General features: G+C 36.3%; 1 protein-coding gene across 1 annotated transcript in view; it reads right to left on the reverse strand.

The window, feature by feature from the left end:
• Positions 1 to 4,581, reverse strand: part of SYT1 (synaptotagmin 1) — a 399,219-nt gene extending 394,638 nt beyond the window's left edge. The window contains exon 1 of the mRNA XM_040981245.1: positions 4,474 to 4,581. The gene's annotated coding sequence lies outside the window, so the exon portion shown is untranslated. The remainder of the gene's footprint in view (positions 1 to 4,473) is intronic.
• Between the last annotated feature and the right edge of the window lie 13,611 nt (positions 4,582 to 18,192).

An 18,192-nucleotide genomic window follows, 5' to 3' on the forward strand; every position in this document is an offset into this window, starting at 1 on the left:
GAGAACTTAGTCACTGGAAAATACAATTATCAACAATCTCAGCATTAGGAAAGATGCCTTTCAGGCCGGGGCTGTGGGTAATGAAGTCCATAATGACTGTACCGCAGCTACTTGATCTTTTTCAGGCTTACCATCCCAGATTAGATTTCTCAGACAATCCAACATACCTATTATGTAACATGTGCATTTCCTTGTAGATAAGTAGATCAAATTGATTTAAATGGATGACAGAAAATAGTAAAGATCAATGAGGTCAAATAAGGAGTAGTATCATTAAGTGGAAACAAACATGGGAGAAAATATAGAGAGAAAAATCTGCTTAGTTATTAGATGAATAGCATTTTGGTGAATGCAATTATTTATATGCTGGCAACTTAATAATTTATCTCTCCATGAAAAGAAAGTCTCCATTAGTGCAAGGACCGGATGTTGGCTTTGTAGCACATTAGGGCCAAGTTGTTTGTGATATCAGGCTACCAGATCTGAGTTCTGATCCATTTCCCACTACTGAACATAGAAAAGCAGTAAATGCTTTTAAACGCTTGGGTGCTTTCCACACTTGTGGATCTTCTCTACAGGGCTCTAGGCTCCTGGCTTCTGCGTGGCCCAATCCTGGCCCTTTGGTCAATTTGGGAAGTGAACCCATAGCAGAACTCTCTCTTTTTGCCCTTATGACAAAAATAATATTAATAAACTAAAAATGAAAAAAATAGACGCCTGGACAATAGGGTTAGAAGAGTAACTGGCATTGTAGATGTTTAAATATCTTTGTTGAATAATAATAATAATGTGAATTCAAGCTCTATATTGATCAAGATAGGGTGAACCACGTAATAGGAGATGGGGACTGACTGATCAGAAACCTGAGGAGGGAGAAAGAGTTCATTTGCTCATTTACTTCCCAAACGCTCACATTGCCTGCTGCACTGTTTGTGTCTTGGAAGCTCTACCTCTACCCAGGAAATTTGATGAATAATGGATTTTTAAGGATATGGTAAGAACAAATTATTTCAGTCATTATAGGATATATTTTTATTCACAAAGTGTGTTAGCCTATAAATTTTGATCATTTTCCTTTTTAAACTTTTGTCTCAGTGGAATCTGCCATGTAGGAAACATCAATTAGTTTTATGGGTCAAATATTCTCTGAAGTTTTCTGACTAGAACTAATGCTGCCTTTTTGTTCTTTTCCAGTGCCTCAGGTAATCACATCATTCTATCTTTCCATGGTTCCGAAGACACTTTTTTGTCTCCTAGCTCTCATGTAAGCATATACATACTTTAGAATTTGGAATGTTAAGTTGGCAAATGTTGCCTAGCTTGTTTGTTCCAGAAGTAAATCTATGGGGAGGGGATACTTGTCAAAGGTTAAAGCACTGCATGGATCAACTACATCCCATTTCACTGTGCAAAGAGTTAAGTCCTGCCTTTTCTCTCAGCAAGAGCTTTCCACTGAGTGTGTTCCCTAGGATGCAATAGGTGTTGACTCTTGCAGTTCATCCCTGCTACTCACATGGGAGTCCCAGACTGAGTTCCTGGCTGCTGACTTGAAGCTGGTCTAATGTTGGCTGTTTCAGCATTTAGAGATACATAAAAAATAGCTAAGAGAAAATTTTCTTGAAAGATTAAACAACACAGAAATGTTCATTTATTAAAAATTGGGGAAACAGTTCAAAAGCTTGAACTTGGCTGGAGCAGGAATGCCTCTTTGAAAGTGACACAACAGTAGGAAAAGTGTCACATAGAACTGTAACAAAAGGCTAGAGTTCCACCCTGGCACGGTGGCGCAAGTGGTTAAGGTCCTCGCCTTGCACGCCTGGGATCCCATATGGGCGCCGGTTCTATCCCAGCAGCCCCGCTTCCCTTTTTGGGAAAGCAGTCCAGGACGGCCCAAAGCTTTGGGACCCTGCACCTGCGTGGGAGACCCAGAGGAGTCTCCTGGCTTCGGATCGGCATAGCACCAGCCGTTGAGCTCACTTGGGGAGTGAATCATCGGATGGAAGATCTTCCTCTCTGTCTCTCCTTTCTGTATGTCCGCCTTTCCAATAAGAAAATAATAAAAATAAATCTTTTTTTAAAAAAGGCTAGAGTTCCTAATAAAGGCGCCAAAGTAGAAGTCTGATTTTGTTTAGAAAACTAAAACTAGAGCTTTGTAAAACTAGAGCTTCAAATGTGATAATTATTTATACTGTACTTAACTTAATATCTTTTGCTATTATAGAGGTAAAAATTTGCCAATCTGGGGAAAATTTAAATACATATTTATATCCTTGCTTTCCTACTTTACACAAAATGCTGATTATTAAATGTCAGTAATTGCAAATGCATATCACAGTTTGTGAAGTACTGTCAATACATACATGTAGAATAAGAAAAAACTAATTTGATTTTAACAATTTTATTTTTGATATAATTTACATATGTCATTATGATACCTTTCTGTCAGCTTTTTCTCGTGTCAAAAAGCAGCGATTCTTGAACTTTGGAGTTTATTGTTATCACTTGCCATTCATATTCTAATTACTAGCTCCAGAACCCTCTGTGCTCTTTCCCAGATCCACACCTCACCAAAGATGGGTGTAAGAACATACACACACACATACACACACACACACACACACACACACACACACACACAGAGTCAGATCTCTATCATTTTTTAAAAACCTCTAAATATTTGCAGAATTGAAAATGAAATTCTTTCTTAAAGGCAGCAAAGGAGAAGAGAAAAAAATAGAAGTGTTTTCAACATCTACATAGTAAGCATCCCATGCTAGAGGCTGGTCATTTGACGTGGTGATTAAGATGCCATTGAAGGCCCCACATCCTGTAGCAGAGTCCTATGAGCCCTGCCTCCTCTCCCAATACGGAGTTCTGCTAATGAGCACCCTGTGAGTCATTCTGATGGCTGTCTCATCCGCATGGAAGACCAGGACAGGCTCTAGTCTCCTGACCAAGTCTCAGCAGTTAGAGGTGTTTGGGGAGTGAGAATGATCTCTCTCCCTCCACCTCCCTACCTCTTTCTTCTTGTCTTTCTCTTTCTCTCCCTCTCTCTCTATTCTACCTTTCAAGTAAAGTGAGCAGGAGGGAATAAAAAACTATAAAAATCATAAGTCAGAATATTAGGTACCTGCTAGTTTTGTAACATGTGTGAACGATCTGTTTTACATGGTACTGTGGAATGTAAGCTAAACAATCATTGATATTCGACAGTGACGCTTATAAAATCACATTGTTGTTTTAGTAACTCATAGAAGAAATGATAATTTGGAAGTAGTTATTTCAACAATAACTATGATCTTATTTTGTAGAGGGTTTCTAGAGATAGAGAAGCTTCTGTACTGAAATAATTTATTCCCAAAAGGTAAAGAACTTGTAGTATAGCACAGACATACTGGATATATTAAGTTGATAGGAGAATTCATGGGAAAAAATAATTTACTTATTTGTGTAATTTTATTTTAGTGGACATACTATAGCAAATACCTAAGGAATAAAAAGAAAGAATTTAAGGGTTTTCAAAAAGAGTTTCTCACTGTAACCTTACTTCTCTGTGTGCAATAAGAATAACCTAAAAGGTGATTCCTTAGACATTTAAAACTCCAAATAACAATCCGTGACATGATATTATCACATCCGGTTTACTTAAGAGAACTGTGCTTATGCCTAGTTCAAGCAGGTTAGACTTACACGAAAGAAGTAATTTGATTGGTTAATGAAGAGTCCAGGAATGATAATTAAATTTGATGGAATTCATTAGTTAAGACATTCAAGCAAATACATTACAATCCTTATTACATACTCTAACATATGTAATAGTCACAGTGTGATATATGAATTCCAGCGTTGAATCAGGCATAAATGAAAGAATGAGACATAGTATTGCAAAAAGAAATATTAGTCTGAGAAAAACCTGCTCTCCTCTCCAGCCTCCCCCAGCGCTCCTGGTAAAGCATCATCTGTACGGCGGGGCACAGAAGCACAGAGGCAGATGCCATGGCATATTCTTTTCGAATGCAAGGCTGCTCAAGATCATCTACTAATAATGAAGCATGACAACTTTGGGTTTGATCAAGTACAAAATGAGAGCGGGAGAAAGCAAAGATCTTGTACAAGTAGCCAGTGCCCACCAACTAAACTAGCACTACAAGCACACTGTTATTAGTTATAATTTTGGAATGTGACAAATACTGACTTCCATTTAATGTATTAAACATCTATGAACTACACTGTTCTCTTTGTATTAGCATCGCAATCTGAGCGTTGATGACAATTGTGCTATGGCAATTATCATGCAATTGCTATAACATGCAGAATCTAATATATTAATAAATTCCTTAAAATGTTTAATAGATATAGCTCTTCAGTCTGCTAAAGAAAAATCTCCCCTTACATACTACAGGAGTAGAGAAAGACGGTTGGTCATAACAAAACTTGCCAAATGCTTCCTTCCCTTCCCCTCACCCCAGATACCTTAATCACAGCTCCAGAGCAACTTTCAGGAACGAGAGAGTCGGCAAGCACACTGTCTTCCAGTCTAAGCCTAGGTGTTTACTGTTCAAGCTCTTGCTAGTTCTTGTTTTCCCTTGAGAGAGAAAGAACAGAAAAAAGTTCATGAAAATTTTGCCGTATAACTGTACACCTGTTTTTACTATTGACTTTGCATAGAGTTCTGTTTATGCAACCTACTAATTATTCACATGCTGGTCCAGCTTCCTCGGTTCCAAGTTGTACTGGGTGCTCCAGGCTAATAACCGTTAGGTATGAATCATACTGATATAAAAAAAAAAACTGGAAGAATAAGCATTTCACAATAGTGTTTTTTTTCATACTTCTTCCAACATCTCCTGTTCAGGGGAATTGGATTATAGAGGGAGAGGAAGCATGTGAGACCAGGAACGGTCCCAAGGGGAATCACCAAGAGCAGGGAATTGTCTCCAAGCGATTCACACTTTGTTTTCCTAACAAGACCCCAGGTTGAGATGCTGTAGTGCCGTCTCACACTGCCAATGTTCCCTCGTTTTTTTTTTTTTTCAGAATTGTTGAAAAGCTGAGTCTATTTTGATTTGTGAATCTCTTCGTCGGCAACAGCAGCTGCAACTTTGCTATTAAAAAGGGAAGACGTTGCTATTTTACTTACAAAGGACATTGAAATACTAACTACGCCTGCAAAAGCATGTGCATTGAAGGCAAGCTCTATCAAATATTTTAACAGTTTCCCTCCTTCTTTGCTAGATTCTTCATTCTTCTGCATCCCTTTCTCTTACATTCTCCACTTCTTTCCTCTACTCTTTAATACATTCCTATTGCATTTACTCATTCTTTGACTTAATTTTTCTCTTATTTTGATGCAGCAATCTATTGTGTTATACTTGGATATTTAAAGTAATGCTTTAAAATATGAAATCTTGAAAACCACATCCAAGAAAATGGCATAATTATTTCACAGATAAAAAAACAGGAGAAAGTGTTGAAGTGAGCAACTGAATCCCATAGTATTAGTTAAAACATCGCACATTACACATTCATCAAAACATCATTTGAATGATTATGAGTATTTATAATGTATCATTTGTCAATTGAAATAAATAGTTTTTAAGCATCAACTCTTGGTAGATTTCAGTGGCTCTGATTTTAACCAGAGCATTCTATCCCTCTTTGCTCTTTGGTTCTCAGTTCGACACAGAAAATACGGAACACCTGTTATTTGAGGACTCAAGCTTTTCTACCTGAGGAAAAAGGAATACAAATTCTCCCACAGATTTCATTATACTTTGAGTATAATTGTATAATCCCCCTGCAGTTATTAAGTAGTCCTATATTCCAAATAGAAAATGAGATTTATTCTGGCATAAATTTATATTTGCTGGATATGAGACTCCTAATTCCTTGTTTTAAAGGAATAGATGCTACATAAGAGAGTTTTATTCTCTGAGTGGCTCTGATGTACAAGGGATTGCTGACTATTTCTAAGTACTGATTTGTTATCTCTGATCTATTTGGTGAGTATTAGTTGGATGCTTATTTTAGATATTTTAAAATGGAATTCATGGTTAAGAATGATACACTACTATTATTTTTTTGCCATGTGTTAGAGATTAAAAAAAAAAAGATTTGTTCCTCTCTCTACAATAGTTTGGGATATAAATATAGAAATAAAATATGAAGATAAAACAGTAAGTGTCACAGTGGAGAGTTAGAGTATACTAAGCACTGAAAAAAAAATGTCTTCTCATTGTCAAGGAGAATTTTAATTATCTGGAAGAAGTAGTCCATATAATAAATATTGTGTGTATGTACACATATGTACGCATGTGCATTTATTGAACATAGGTGGTCAGACAATAAAGTCTTGGGTCACTGATAATGGGGGTTATATCACAGTTTATACAACTGTAGCTTTTCATCATTGATTCTTTTCTCCTCGATGACTGTAGGCACCAAGTGGTGTTTCCCAATAGGAAGCACCTAACACTTTTACCCCACCAGAAACCATATGTCACAGGCGCATCTATTTCCTCTGACCACTAGGACACATGAGTTAGTAATACATATTCCTGCTGGAATTCAAATAAGAACAATAAAAAAGCTATCTGTTATTTGGACTATCAGACTACAAGCAAGCAGTAGTCTTCCAGCTGAGTGTGGGTCAGAAACAGCGTGTAACACTACCAGTCAAACACACACGGAGCCAGCACCACCCACCGAGTCACGTGGTTGCAAGAATATCAGCAGCTCCCACAAGAACCTACTTTGACATGTGTTGTATGAAACTCCATGTTGCAAACTGAAGAAACTCTGGACAGAAGTTTCTTCTCATTTTTTCTTAGGAATGTTTTTTTGTTTTGGGTTGGTTTGGTTTTCTAAATTCCTAGCTTGTGCCAGGCAGGATGCAAGGCACTGAAAGTATCCCTGCACAGGAGAAAGAGAATTGCCTTCATCACCAGCACCCCCATGCTTTAGGAACACTAATAATCTCTGCACTGTGTGAGATGTTTCAAAATGCATTGTCTTAATAAACATGTTTTCTATATTTTATTAGATGGGCTAGAAATCACTTTAATATATAAATAGCTTAAGTCATCTAAGTGAATGTGCTTAAGATATAAGACAAATTGCTTTGGATGCCTTCCATTTTGACATATTTGATCAGTTTCTTCCAGCTTGTAATTTTGTTGATTTGTAATTTATTCTCACTCACTCGCTCACACAGACACTATCCTATAACTGCTTGCATCGTGTCAGGCCAATGCCAGGAGCTAGAAACAGTCTGACAGAGATCTCCTAGAATATACACATTAGCAGAAAATAAGAATTGGGAGGGAAGCACTATGATATAAGATGTGGGTTTTTAATGGCTTAAAAGCCTGCCTGATAGTGGAATATTTGAACATTACATTACTACTGGAGACTAACTCTATAGTAGTCTCTATAAGTTAAAAAATTCAGCAAACCATAACAAAGAAAATTCAAATTCGAAAGATTCACTTATGACTGGTGATCATTTGCTTAGCCTGTGGGGCTTGTCTTTTTTCTTTTTTACCTTAAATAAAAGCAAATCACAAATGATATACTGGCAAATTTACCAAGACATAAAACTTCAAAAAAATTATATTCCAATACTCTTTGTGTAAAATACATAATATATTAGTAAAGGTACAATCTGGTTTGTGATGTATGAAGGCAAAGAGTAGGCAACAGCGGCAAAGTTCAGCTTTTCCTTGTACCATTCAGGGGGTTTCGCCTAGTTAAGGAAATTATTTAAGACTAAGTATTTTCCAAGTGTATTGGAATCCTAGAATACCAAAATTGCATTTTAGAAATGACATACTTTTGGTTTTATGAACTATTTATGGGGGATAAAATCTGCAGAATTTGCAAAGCTCCTGTGTGTTCAGGCTGTCGATTCTTTTCACCAGTTTCCCAAGTGAAGTTAAGGATTTCCCCTCATTGAAAAGCAATTCAGGAATTCACTTGCTCAGAGTCTCAAAGCATATTAGAGGCAAAGCTGAAGTACCATTTCTATCTTTTCATTTTCAATCTAGGGAGGGAAAAATGCTCCTTTGGTTATAGACCTCAAATTGTCACTATTGTAAGATATAATCCATGTCAAATCCAGATAGCACCTACTTTTGTTTACATAATAGAAAAGAACCAGGAAAAGCAGTTTTTTTAATTAAAATAAGCAGGTCTTAGATTTTTTTTTGGGGGGGGGTAGCAAAAACTGTTGGGAAAAAATCCTTTGCTCTAATATTCAACATGAAATGAGAAATGCTATATAATGCCTCTGCATGGATTGTTGAAGCTATAATTTTAATTCCTGAGACAGTACCATCTACTTTCATTTTTAAATTTCTAAGATCTTTACAAAGAATGCTGTGAATCGCAATACTATTTTGCTTACTTGTATTCACTTGCTGTATTCTTTTATGAGTGAGAATATTGAATTTTTTTTGTAAATTTATTTTTTCTAAATTAAGCTGTGGAAGGCTGATGAGCATGCTGGTTGGCAAGGAACAACAGAAATAGTAGCAAGAGCTGACTACTCTGAGAATTTAGGGAGATTGACTATTTGTGCTGATAAAACTCCATGGGGAGAACAATTTGGGAAAAGCACATCATCATTGGAAAAGTTCTTTCTCCTCTTCATTTAACAACTGCAATCACCTGCTCAATGTGCAGCATACGTTCTGACATGTGTGAACAGAAATGGGAGAGAAACAGCAATAATTTGTAGTGAGGCTGAAAAAAATCTTAGAAACAATGGTGAGCATGTAGTCCAGTGTTCAAAGAAACTTGCATGCTACATCAGAGCCTCTAGTTCAATACCTGGCTCTGGCTCTTGGTCTTGGCTTCCTGCCTTGCCGAATGCTCAGAAGCAGTGGGGATGGCTCAGCTACCATGGACATGGGGGACAAGGACTGACTTCTGGTCTTTTGGTTTCAAACCTCATTTTAGGCATTTGGGAGAATGAACAGCGTGTGGCAACTTTCTCCTTTGGGCCCAAACACATTTTTTGATTAGCTAAAAATAAGGTCTGAGAAAAAAAAATGTTGTAACCAGAACATTAATATATCCTCAGGCATTCTTTTCTGCTTCAAAAATTGCCACATTGTTTTTCAACAAGGCATAACTAATTAATGTTTATACTCTTTAATACATTTATAGAATTAATTTGAAACAATATTTATATCCTTAATAAACAGCTATTTTATGTTCGTATGCATTCAGCTTAAGACTCAAAGAATAAAATCATACAAATTACTTTGAAAGACGTTTGAAGTAAAGGGTTGAATGCTTAAATTAAAATTTGCAAGATACTGCTTTATATTGACTGTCTATAAACCTTTACCTTTGTTGTCACCAGTGCTTTCTCAGACACCTCAAAGTCAAATTCAGGTTCCGGAAGTCCCTATCTATAATCTTTTGCTTATTTACTTCAAAACCTTAGAATTTACTTTGAAAATGCCAATATTGCTATTGTGATGATTGGATAAACTGCCTAAGCTGAAAGGCATAGCACCCTGAGAATTCTATTTTGTTGGCTACATTGTAAGTTCACTGTCAGATACACAAACTTATCCCAAAAATAAATTAGCACAAAGTCAAATTAAAAAACACTAATGTAAATAAATCTTTTTTTAAAAAAAGATTTATTTATTTTTCTATTTGGAAGACAGAATCTACAGAGAGAATTTTCCATCTCAAGTGGCTGCAATAGCCAGAGCTGAGCTGATCCAAAGCCAGGAGCTTCTTCTGGGTCTCCCATACTGGTGCAAGCTCCCAAGGTTTTGGCCCATCCTCAACTGCTTTTCCAAGCCACAAGCAGGGAGAAACTTCTTTCTGAAATCACAAGCAGGGAGCTACAAGGTACATGGAGCAGCCAGAACATGAACTGGTGCCCCTATGGGATCTTAGCATGTGCAAGGCAAGGACTTGGGCTAGCAGGCTACCACACTAGGCCCTATAAACCACTTTTAAATAATTATCAGGTCTATAACAATGGGACACTGGAGAACACATTATTATATTGATTACTATCCATAAAACAATTGTATCAGTTCTGATAAATTCAGCTAACACACTGCTATATTCAATAAAATTGCCATTGTCTGGATGATGATAGCATAAGTAAAGACAAGAAGCACATACTAAATATTCTGCAAAATATGCATAAGCTGCAGAAAATTTAAGTAGACTTCATGTAAGAGTTAACAAATTACATAAAACATAGTAAGGTGGCTGTGTATACAGTGATGACTGAGTAGATATTATCAAATAAATGAATGCAAGCCCCTTTCCGCCTCTCATCCACAATCTACACATTAAGGAATTCACCTCTACATGCTTCAGTCAAGTGAATAAATATTTGTATAATTAACAAAGGAGCTGAATACTTTAATATGAAAAAGTGTACCAACAAAAGCAATAAATAAATGAAACAAAATACAGTAATTTTAAAGCCTACTTTGCAGCACACTAGTTTGTTTTAACCAGAACGCTTAGCATGCCCTGTATTTTTACATATCACATCAGTATCAGTAGAACCCAGATTGAGGAAACCTAGACATAGCATTTAAAACACAATGGAACATGAAAACTTCCTCATTAGTGCAGTGCTTGTGAAACACAGAATTGGAGGTTCCTCAGAATACAAAGACAGAACTATCATATGATGCTGGGATCCCACTACTGGACATACATGCAATTGGAATGAAATCACTCTGTTGAAGAGAGATCTACATCCCAATGTTTATAGCAGCATTATTCAAAATGGGCAAAAAAAATGGGAACAACTGATGTGTCCATTAACTGATGAATTAAAAAATACAGTAAAAATATTCAAAGGAATATTAATCATCCATTAAAAGGTGAATCCTAATTTTTAACATGCTGGATGAAACCAGAGTTATCTATGCTAAGTAAAATAAGCCAAGTTGAGAAAGACTAACTGATATCACTCTCATGGGGAACCTAAAAAGGTTGAACTAAAGCAGCTTAGCATGTAATACATGGTCATGGGTTTAACAATGGTGCACAATAACAGCCTTGGTTTTGAATGCCATGTTCCACTAACTTAATGATATATTCTCATATTGTTAAAGGCTGGTAGTGACAAACCATTACTCAAGTCCTTACTCTCTTGTAAAGAAGAGAATACAATTGTTTCTATATTATGGAAGTTACTCCAGCCGTAACTGCCATAAGGAGTCATCTTTGCTTCCTCTCTTCTTTTCACAATCAAGGGGAATCTTACCATTTTGTGTTTGGTTTGCTTGTTTTTTGCTCTCTGCTAACAAGTTGTGATTTGTCCTCCATTTCCTTGACTACTATTTTGAGGCCACTGACTCAGGCTTTTGCCACTGTCCTCCACCCAAGTTACTGCAATGAACTGGAGTAATCGGTTGTCACTAATCCACTGTAAATATCAGATTAACTTCCCTAACTCATTTTGGAATAATGTTGATTATGAGAGAAGATAGCTAAAAGAACAACACAGATGAAATTTAGGCTCATCACTTACAAATTTCTCTTGGAGGACAACCTGCTGAGGCATTTTCAGTAATGCAATTTTGAACCTCATTACATCATTCAGAATTCTGAGCACCTTCCCACTCTGCTCAAAATTCTGCTTCTGTCTCATATGTTCACATTTTTAAAGTTCAATATTTAGCTTCATTATCATTTTCTACTCACTTTTCCTTTGCTTTATTTGTGTTTGATTCCTTCAAGATCTCACCCTCCACACACTTCCATTTCTTTCATTCTTTATGTACTATAGCATTTCTAAAGACTGCTGCTCTGCAGATGATTCTCAAGTCATGTCATTGGCTGTCATCTTTATTGTATTATAGACTCACATTTCCAACTGATGGCGATGACTTCATAGATTACTAGGTGGTACATTAAACACACATACCGCAAATGAGATGACGCACACTTGCCCCACTGCTCTTTGTGTTCCTATGCTCAGTATCTGACATGAAAACTTGAATTCACCTTTGACTCCTAATTTCCACTCTCACATCTGATTAATTGTCCTACGTTATTGATTCCTAGCTATGAAATGTCCCTGGAATTATTTCTTTTCCATCAGCCAAGTGATTAGTTCAAGTCTTTATCCTGTTATTGCACATAGCTTTAGCTCCCTGATGCCTTGCCTTTAATATCCTTCCACTTCAATCCCAGCTCCACACTGCTCTGCCCTCCAGCCTTGCCATCTCCATACTGCCAGAGCACTTTATATTACTATTAGAGGATTCTCCTTACCCTTTCAACTACTGCACTCAATTGTATCCATGTCTGCCTTTGCTACCACATTATTGATTCCTCAAGGGCACAAATGGTATCTTACTCTTTTTCCTATCCTCTGTAGTGTCACCTTGCTCACACTTCCCACTTAAACACTTGCTAAACTGAGCTTTAGATGGATGAGAAGACAATTCAGAAAATATGTCATTGCTGGACTAGGCTGATAGATGCCATTCTCTACTGTGACATGGGAAAACAACCGAATTGCCCTTAATGGTGCATGCTTAAACAGTAACATTCTATTTCTGAATCATTTGTATTTACTTTTTGAACAATGAATTGCCATTTATATCTTAGAAAATTTAAAGAGTTCAGAAGCTTATACCGATTTTATATCTAATTTAGAAATTAGTGATGACTTTGCTTGAATGTTTGCAGATATTTTCAAGGAAAGAGTTTTACGTATGTAAACTTCTTGTCTGGGCTATATTGTGAGAACACTAAAAAATAAAAATACTGTTTTCAATGTCACATCAAAATATAATGGACTTATTCACATGCCTTTTAATATTTATTTATTTTAAAGACTGAGTGTTGTAACAGGGGAGGAGTGTGGAGGACACACACACACACACACACACAGGGAGAGAGCAATGAAGCAAGCAAGAGTAACTGAGATCTCCCAGCATGGCAGCAATAGCTGGGGCTGGGCCAGGCGAGAGCCATGGGCTAGAAACTTCGCTGAGTCATTTATGCGAATGGGAGGAACTGAAGCATGTTGACCACCAACTGCTGACTTCCCAGGCATATTTGCAGGAAGCTGGAAGAGCTGGGATCCAAACCAGCATTTTGACACTTAACAGGGTTGTTGTAGCCTCACTACAGCGCTGGCATCTACAAATGTATGTTTTTGAGTCATGCTTGTGACTTCATCCAAAGGTTCTATACGTGAGGATACAGGTCACTTACCTTTAAAACAAGCTGTTATTGTGACTTATCTGAATATTATCAATACTAGATATAGCATTGAGACTGAAAATTTCCTTTGGATTGGATTTAGGTATCTTGGATTTGAAACACACACATATGTCCTGGGAAGCTACAACTGGAACATATAAGAATATATACAGCATTCAGACATGAGTTTATATCATTTGCTCAGTTTTACCTTTCCATGCTTGTATCACTATATGGAAAATGAAAATCAAAAAAAGAACAAAAACTTCTATCCCTTAAAGACTAAAATAAATCCCATGATTTCTAACTCCTGTTTTGTAAGAAGTCAGACAACAATCACTGTTTTTTTAAGACAGAGTTGCACTCAAAAGTATAAGGAAATGAAATTGCATAGTAAAATTCTGAATGATTTAAAATAATGAATGACATTTTAAAGCTTAGACATAGATTAAAAATCATATCTCATTGTCACATTTTTATTTGGTTGTGTATGAAACATCTAATTTTCCCAGCCTATTAGAATTTATATTATTAGTACAGTAGAATAACATAACTCAAATAGTTAAAAATGAAAAGGACATATGTTTTCAAATAACTTACTTTGTTACATACAAAGTTTGTAAGATTCCTTTTTTGTAACCCTTAGAATTAGAAATAATCAGTTTCTGGGGCACAGTTTTCTTTTTGTTGCTAGTGAGTTTGGTATTTTGGGTCTTAATTCTCAACACCCATTAATTATTTGTATTTTTTTTCCCTGTAACAATTTCTCCTTCATAGTCTGTGGCACCTATCACAATCACAAGAGGATGTAACATATAACATCTCACTATTATAATTGTGAAGACTCAATGCTAATTTGATATGTGCGGTCATTCCATTTTTAGCAAACTAAGCTTTGAAATCTTCCAAAACCTTAAAGAGCATTTCACTCATAACAGCATCTCACTATACATAAGAGGAATGTAATGGCAGATTAACAACTTACTTTATCAGTGAATCACTAAAAATCTTTTAAAAATTCAGGTACATGAATGATTATTAATACAAGGGAAGCTGTAATTTTAATATAGAACTTATTTTAATATAAGACTAATTTCAATCAAGGGAAAACTAATGAAAATTCAAATTATATTTTATTATGGCGTTTCTGAGAAAATACATATTCAACGAATTATTCATCAATTCTATTCATTCTTCTTACATATATTTATGGTCACTTACTATGTGACAGATGTGCTGAGATCTAAATTATAATTCAGTTACTAGTTGGATGAGAACTGGAAAAACTGTTCCAGAAAGAAGGCTACATATTCAATTTCCACATATGAGAAAATGTGAGCAGTACAGCTGAACAGAGAAAGCAAAGTGTGATATAACAATGCCAGGGAGGAAAGGAGGGTAGGGTACTGGGCTCATTTCTTAGAGAACTTACGTCTCACAGCAAGAATTTGGGACTATTTTTCTTATCTTTAAAAAAAAGTAGTTAACCACTGGCTGATAATACATTGCCTATACTTATTACAATAAAAATACAATCTGCTGTCAATGAACAGAAGTTAATTTCCATGTTTTGGTTATTGTAAATACTACTGTGATAACCATGAGGGTGCTAATATCTAACATCTTGGTTTTGATAATTTTTGTCAATACTAATAAGTAGTGTTTCTGCATCATGTCATGGCTCCATTTTCATTTTTTGAGAACCCTCCATGCTGTTTTCTTTTAGTAGCTGCACTACTTTCCATTCTTACTGAGAGCTTGTAACAGCTCCAGTCTTTGTAGGTTGTTATCAGCTCTTGTTAGCTTTGGGCTTGCTTTTTGTAATGGCCATCCTAGCAGGAATGATGATATCCTGCTGAGACTTGGCTTAGCATTTCCTTAATGGTTAGTGACATTGAGCATCTTTTTTACACGTGTACTAATCAATTGTATGTATACTTTGGAGACATTTCTGTTTACTGTTCAATGTTTTTAACACATTTTAGTGATATAGTTACTTGATTTGTGGGAACCCTTAATACGTATTTGTCAAGTGACCTTCATTTTTTGTGGTTTGAAAATGTTTTTCTGTAAGGGATTCTGCAGGTGCCTTTCACTTGGTTGTTTATTTTGCTATGCAGTTTTGCTCTACAGTGTGATATAATCTCCTTTACTTGCGTTGCTTGTGTCTTGGTGTAATTTATAGGAAATTATGATATTTTTTTCCCTCTATGTTCCTTGGAGCAGAGATAAACGCATAAAGCATATGAGATGTTATGTCACCTTAAAAAAGAAAGAAATATTGCAGGATGTGACAGAATGGATAAAACGTGAGGACATTACACTAGATGAAATAAGCCAGATTTAAAAGGGCAAATATTGCATAATTCTTCTTACATGCATATAAGATATGTAAAATAGTCAGACTAATAGGACTCATTAATAGAATGGTGGTTGCCAGAGGCTCAAGGAAGAAAGATCGTGAGTTGTTGCTTAACTGATGGGGAGTTTAGTTTCTGCAAGATGAATTTGTTCTACAGATCTTCCATACAAAATTTTGCCTATGAAAACAATACAGTTTTGTACATTTATATTCTTTTACATATGAACCAAATCGAATCTGTTCTTTTTGTATCAAAATCACAAAGAACTGATTAGAACTGTGTTGTAATAAGCATGCAATAGCTATAAATATGATAATTTAATGAATTAACAGACACCTAAAAAATTAGTTAAGGGCGTCGCACAGTGGCCTAGCAGCTAAAGTCTTCACACTGGATCCTTTGTGCCCGGGATCCCATTTGGGCACTGGTTCTAATCCCAGCATCCCTGCTTCCCGTCCAGCTCCCTGCTTGTGGCCTGGGAAAGCAGTAGGAGACAGCCCAAAGCTTTGGGACTCTGCACCTGTGTGGGAGACATGGAAGATCTCCCTGCTCCTGGCTTTGCATTGACTCAGCTCCGGCCGTTGTGGTAACTTGGTGAGTGAATCCTTGGACAGAAGCTCTTCCTCTCTGTCTCTCCCTTTCTCTCTCTATATATCTGACTTTGCAATAAAAAATATATCCTTTAAAAATTAGTTAAGAGGCTAGATTTCACATTAAGTACTCTTTGCACTAGCTATAGAATGAAAAGGAAGCATTAAAGCTCTTTAATTGGGACTGGGGCTTTTCTCTTGTTCAGAGATGAATTTTAAAAATATTATTATGACCACATTGTGGCAAATACTTCTCAGATAAACATGTTGGAGGGATTAAATTATAAAATTATTTTTTTTCTGATCCCATGTAATCAAATTTGAATTATTAAAGTGAGTTTGAATGACGGCTTGCTTTTTAGAATATTCTGTGAAGATTGCCACTGAGGACACATACAGGCCACTCTTCTGCCACTAACTCCTAGAGACACCCATGCATGCATTCACACTTTCACATATATAAACACATTTTTCCAGTTTCTTTACATAATTTTATCACGTGACTAACGAGGTAGTCCATAAACTCTGAGACAATTTTCCAGTAGTGATGTTCACTATTCATTGATAAGGCTACATAGAAAAAAAATCAAAGCTACAAGTCCAACGGAGCAAAATTAACTCAAACAGCCTCTTAAAAATGATACTGTGTGATTATTAGGTCTAGAAGACTTTATTTGTTAGACTAATTGTTCTTGAGTAATCCATGAGTCAAAATCACTTCACTGTACAACTGCTATTTTATCAGGAATTTAGCAAACTTTCATATTTGTTTACTAAAACTTGACTTATCAAGCAGAAAAGGAAAGAATGCAGTGTTCAATAGTTACTCTGGTTCAATTATTCAACTTAAATCTTCAGAAATGATGACTGTTGTATCAGCTGCTGAATGTCTTTCTGCCTAAACCACTGGCAATGCCTAAGAATCCCTCCATGTTAGGACACGTATTCCATACCACCATCTTCTATGTGTGTTCCAGCCATGCTATTTACAAAGCAAGAAAGGAACAGACTTGCACAGGAGACATGGTTGCAAAGTTAGTGCCCTCTCTTCAACAAGACAAGAGAAGATAAAGATCAAATCAGCTGACTGCAGCAACAAGAACCTGATAATACAAATCTTGGATTCCTAGAATTGAGGAGGGTATGGAATGTATAAAACCTTACATAGCACATGTAAGATAATAAAAATTGATATTTCATTAAGTGAGCACTTTGCATACAGAAATAAACTGCTTCAGAGAAGAATAAATCTGTAGGCCTCTTTGAATCCACCTGGGGATAGGAATTAAGCAGTGATCTTAATATTGCTCTGTGTCCTTGCCACAAATTCCTTAAAGCTAACATGTCATGGAGACCATTGGACTGATTAACATTCTTGAGGGTCAAACATAAACTAATATTTTTAGTTCTATGTGTCAAAACACGGCTGGCCCTTCTTCAATGTTTTTAGCCATCCTGGTTTTCTTTATACTCATTTGAAATTTTTCCCAGGCCCTCATTACAGTTTTAGGAAGCCATCACTAATTCCACTGCCCTTAGGGTGCTGCCTGTGTGGCCACAGCCTGTACTTACTCTGGCACTCACAGGGCTGTTCTCTACGGAATCTCTCCTTGCTGTTGGCTTCAAGAGAAGGTGATGTCAGAGCCAGCAGCCAGTTCAGAGGTCTAACTGTGACACTGAGATCCTAAAAAAGGTATCACTGATTGCCAAGGGAATCCTCTTTTTTTTCTTCAGATCAAAGAACTAGGTGGTAAAGACTGAGTTTGAAAGCCATTTCTATTTTTCAAATGTTAAACATATTTTTCAGTCTCTTAAGAAGTGATAATTGATGTTGTAGGTCACCGCACTGCCAGGTTGCTATGTATCTGAAATGTACTTTAAACAATGACAAAAAAATGTTTCGAAGTTCATGTCACTGCTTAAAATGCCGGTTTATGTCTAGGAAAATAGGTAGGAAAGACAAGTGCTCAAAAAAATCTGTTTGAAGCATGTGTTCAGAATCACTACGCATTAGTTAAGATTTCTTCTTC

Source organism: Ochotona curzoniae, unplaced genomic scaffold (assembly GCF_017591425.1).
Source record: "Ochotona curzoniae isolate NIBS_2020 unplaced genomic scaffold, NIBS_Ocur_1.0 contig_1014, whole genome shotgun sequence".
Taxonomy (NCBI): Eukaryota; Metazoa; Chordata; class Mammalia; order Lagomorpha; family Ochotonidae; genus Ochotona; species Ochotona curzoniae.